The following is a 5,000-nucleotide window of genomic DNA, read 5'->3' as shown; positions in this document are numbered from 1 at the left end:
AGTAAAAAAAAACTATACAAAAAAAAACTTCAGCATGTGTCAAGTACCAAAACTAATGACTCGCAGGTGTATATCTGTAAAATGTATTAAAAATGTTAGTATGCTAACATTAGCATGGATCAAGTACCAAAATATATGACTGAAGTTTTATATCTGCCAAATTAACCCCCCCAAAAAAGCTAGTATGCTAAGGTTGGCATGCATCAAATACCAAGATACATGACTGAGGTGTATAGCTGCTAAAAAAGCTAGTAGGCTAATGCTAGCATCCAATAGTGAAAAAACAATAAAAATACAAACTTCAGCATGCGTCAAGTACCAAAATATGACTCGGAGGTGTATATCTGTAAAATTTGCTAAAAATGTTAGCATGCTAACGTTAGCATGCATCAAGTACCAAGATATATGACTGACGTGTATACCTGCTAAATTAACCACAAAAAAAAACAACAAAAAAAGCCAGCATGCTATTTTTAGCATGCATCAAATACCAAAATATTAGACTGAGGTCTATATCTGCTAAATTTTGCAGAAACAAAGCTAATATGCTAATGTTAGCATGCTATAGTAAAAAACAATACAAATATAAACGTCAGCATGCGTCAAGTACCAAAATATATGACTCGGAGGTGTATATCTGCAAAATGTGCTAAAAAAGTGGTAGCCTGCTAACGTTAGCATTCATCAAGTACCAAAATCTATGACCCTAAGGTGTATACTTGCCAAATTAACCTAAAAAGAGAGCTAGCATGCTAATATTAGCATGGTTTAGTTAAAAAAATTAAAAAAAAAACTTCAGCAGGCGTCAAGTACCAAAATATATGACTCGGAGGTGTATATCTGTAAAATTTCTGTAATAAAAAAAATGCTAGCATGCAAATGTTAGCATGCTATAGTAAAAAAAAAAATTATATATATATATATATATATATATATATATATATATATATATTATATATATATATATATATATATATATATATATATATATATATATATATATATATATATATATAAGAACTTCAGTATGCATCAAGTACCAAAATATATGACTCAGAGGTGTATATCTGTAAAATTTCTGTAAAAAAAAATAAATAAAAAAAGCTAGCATGCAAATGTTAGCATGCTATAGTAAAACAAATACATATATATATGAACTTCAGTATGCATCAAGTACCAAAATATATGACTGAGGTGTATTCCTGCAAAATTAGCTAAACAATGTCAACATTTGTCTAAACACATATTTGAGGTTACTTGCAAAATCAGCAAAAAGCTAACATGCTAATAGTATTAGCATATTAGCCACTGTTTTAAAAAACACATTGGCACATTAAACATGCTAGATTGTGTACTCAAAATGTATGAAAAAGGTAAACAAATGAAACTGCCAATTTGATTTAATGCTAAAGGGCGTAGCCTTGCTAACAGTTGAAAATCAATAGAGTTCTTGACGAATAATTCATGGCGGAGGCTGCTGAGGCCAGCATTGTCTGTGGTGTATTTAAACAGGAAGTAGTGTGTGGATGGTTGTTTACGTCATGTGGCCATTTGATCAGGACCCAGACCCAAGCCAACGATCCCAGACCACATGACAACCTACCCCAGTGAAGTTCAGGTCCTCAGACTAGACCTCAGACTTCTTCCAGTGAACACAAATATGGAATTGATACCAGACCCAAGACTTCAGGATCAATAATATCCATCCGCCCGGATCTTTGCTAAATGTTTGCAATATCACACCTGCAAACTGGGCCACTTTTGGAATACTTGGACTATCTCAACCTGGCAAAATATGACTCAAGTGTCCAGAGTACAAAGTACTTGTAGTATTGTTTGTGTTTTTCTTTGGCTTTTATTGTGAAATGTCTTGTTGACAACCAGCAGTCACTGGATAGTAGTAGTACTAGAAGTAATAGTAGTGGTACAGTAGTAGTAATGGTGGTAGTAGTACTAGTAGCAGTGTTTCCCACACATTCATAAATTTTTTTTATTTTTTTTATTTTAATTTTAATTTTTGTCCTGTCCAGCTTCTCAGGCAAATCATATAGTTGATGTAGATGCCCATATCGGCTGTACAGATTTACTTTACAAAAGAGAAGTGTAGGATACTTCTCTTGTTGCCTTATTTGTATTTGACCACTACTGTTTTCTGTTTATTTGTTACTGACTGTGGCAGGACACCTCTCCTCTGTTTCACTTTATGTTGCTGGTAAATAATATGGTTGTAGTAGTAGGCTAAAGTTAAATGATTTAGTATGCACTAATTAAAGGGGCAGAGCTTTAAGAGACATGTTAGCTTTTATATTTTATAAGATATATTTTTTGTAAGAACCACAATTAATAAATATATTTCAGTGAATAACTTATTGTTCAAATCTGTATATAAATATGTACATAAAGTGTAGTAATTATATTGTAAAATGGATGGATGGACGTTTAAAACAAAACTGTTATTATTAATTAGTAAGTATACATTTTTTGAGCCCTTTTAGAGAAAATCATATCATTGTAGTAAATTATGCAAATTACTCGATGATGTCATGGTGACCACGCCCATAGCCACGCCCCCACCGCCACAGGTATCTTGGCAGTTTATGGGAAACACTGCTAGTAGTAATAGTAGTGGTACAGTAGTAGTACAAACCCCGTTTCAATATGAGTTGGGAAATTGTGTTAGATGTAAATATAAACGGAATACAATGATTTGCGAATCCTTTTCAAGCCATATTCAGTTGAATATGCTACAAAGACAACATATTTGATGTTCAAACTGATAAACTTTTTTTTTTTTTTGCAAATAATCATTAACTTTAGAATTTGATGCCAGCAACGCGTGACAAAGAAGTTGGGAAAGGTGGCAATAAATACTGATAAAGTTGAGGAATGCTCATCAAAGACTTATTTGGAACATCCCACAGGTGTGCAGGCTAATCGGTCATTAAGCTGGTGTTTTTAATGATTACGTAGGCCTACGTGTGCTACTGCGTTTTGACCTCTGTCATTAAGCTGGTGTTTTTAATGATTACGTAGGCCTACGTGTGCTACTGCGTTTTAACCTCTGTCATTAAGCTGGTGTTTTTAACGATTACGTAGGCCTACGTGTGCTACTGCGTTTTAACCTCGGTCATTAAGCTGGTGTTTTTAACGATTACGTAGGCCTACGTGTGCTACTGCGTTTTAACCTCGGTCATTAAGCTGGTGTTTTTAACGATTACGTAGGCCTATGTGTGCTACTGCGTTTTAACCTCGGTCATTAAGCTGGTGTTTTTAACGATTACGTAGGCCTACGTGTGCTACTGCGTTTTAACCTCGGTCATTAAGCTGGTGTTTTTAACGATTACGTAGGCCTACGTGTGCTACTGCGTTTTAACCTCGGTCATTAAGCTGGTGTTTTTAACGATTACGTAGGCCTACGTGTGCTACTGCGTTTTAACCTCGGTCATTAAGCTGGTGTTTTTAATGATTGCATAGGCCTACGTGTGCTACTGCGTTTTAACCTCTGCCATTAAGCTGGTGATTTTAATTATTACGTAGGCCTATAGGTGCTACTGCGTTTTAACCTCGGTCATTAAGCTGGTGTTTTTAACGATTACGTAGGCCTACGTGTGCTACTGCGTTTTAACCTCTGCCATTAAGCTGGTGTTTTTAATGATTACGTAGGCCTATGTGTGCTACTGCGTTTTAACCTTGGTTATTAAGCTGGTGTTTTTAATGATTACGTAGGCCTACGCGTGCTACTGCGTTTTAACCTCGGTCATTAAGCTGGTGTTTTTAACGATTACGTAGGCCTACGTGTGCTACTGCGTTTTAACCTCTGCCATTAAGCTGGTGTTTTTAACGATTACGTAGGCCTATGTGTGCTACTGCGTTTTAACCTTGGTTATTAAGCTGGTGTTTTTAATGATTACGTAGGCCTACGCGTGCTACTGCGTTTTAACCTCGGTCTTCAAGCTGGTGTTTTTAACGATTACGTAGGCCTACGTGTGCTACTGCGTTTTAACCTCGGTCATTAAGCTGGTGTTTTTAACGATTACGTAGGCCTACGTGTGCTACTGCGTTTTAACCTTGGTCATTAAGCTGGTGATTTTAGTGATTACCTAGGCCTATGTGTGCTACTGCGTTTTAACCTCGGTCATTAAGCTGGTGTTTTTAATGATTACGTAGGCCTACATGTGCTACTGCGTTTTAACCTTGGTCATTAAGCTGGTGTTTTTAACGATTACGTAGGCCTACGTGTGCTACTGCGTTTTAACCTCTGCCATTAAGCTGGTGTTTTTAATGATTACGTAGGCCTATGTGTGCTACTGCGTTTTAACCTTGGTTATTAAGCTGGTGTTTTTAATGATTACGTAGGCCTACGCGTGCTACTGCGTTTTAACCTTGGTTATCAAGCTGGTGTTTTTAATGATTACGTAGGCCTACGCGTGCTACTGCGTTTTAACCTCGGTCATCAAGCTGGTGTTTTTAACGATTACGTAGGCCTACGTGTGCTACTGCATTTTAACCTCGGTCATTAAGCTGGTGTTTTTAACGATTACGTAGGCCTACGTGTGCTACTGCGTTTTAACCTTGGTCATTAAGCTGGTGATTTTAGTGATTACCTAGGCCTACGTGTGCTACTGCGTTTTAACCTCGGTCATTAAGCTGGTGTTTTGAATGATTACGTAGGCCTATGTGTGCCACTGCGTTTTAACCTTGGTCATTAAGCTGGTGATTTTAGTGATTACCTAGGCCTATGTGTACTACTGCGTTTTAACCTCGGTCATTAAGCTGGTGTTTTGAATGATTACGTAGGCCTATGTGTGCCACTGCGTTTTAACCTCGGTCATTAAGCTGGTGTTTTTAATGATTACGTAGGCCTACGTGTGCTACTGCGTTTTAACCTCGGTCATCAAGCTGGTGTTTTTAACGATTACGTAGGCCTACGTGTGCTACTGCATTTTAACCTCGGTCATTAAGCTGGTGTTTTTAACGATTACGTAGGCCTACGTGTGCTA

Source organism: Entelurus aequoreus, linkage group LG08 (genome assembly GCF_033978785.1).
Source record: "Entelurus aequoreus isolate RoL-2023_Sb linkage group LG08, RoL_Eaeq_v1.1, whole genome shotgun sequence".
In the NCBI taxonomy this organism is placed as follows: Eukaryota; Metazoa; Chordata; class Actinopteri; order Syngnathiformes; family Syngnathidae; genus Entelurus; species Entelurus aequoreus.
Note: the sequence above shows the minus strand (reverse complement) of the source record.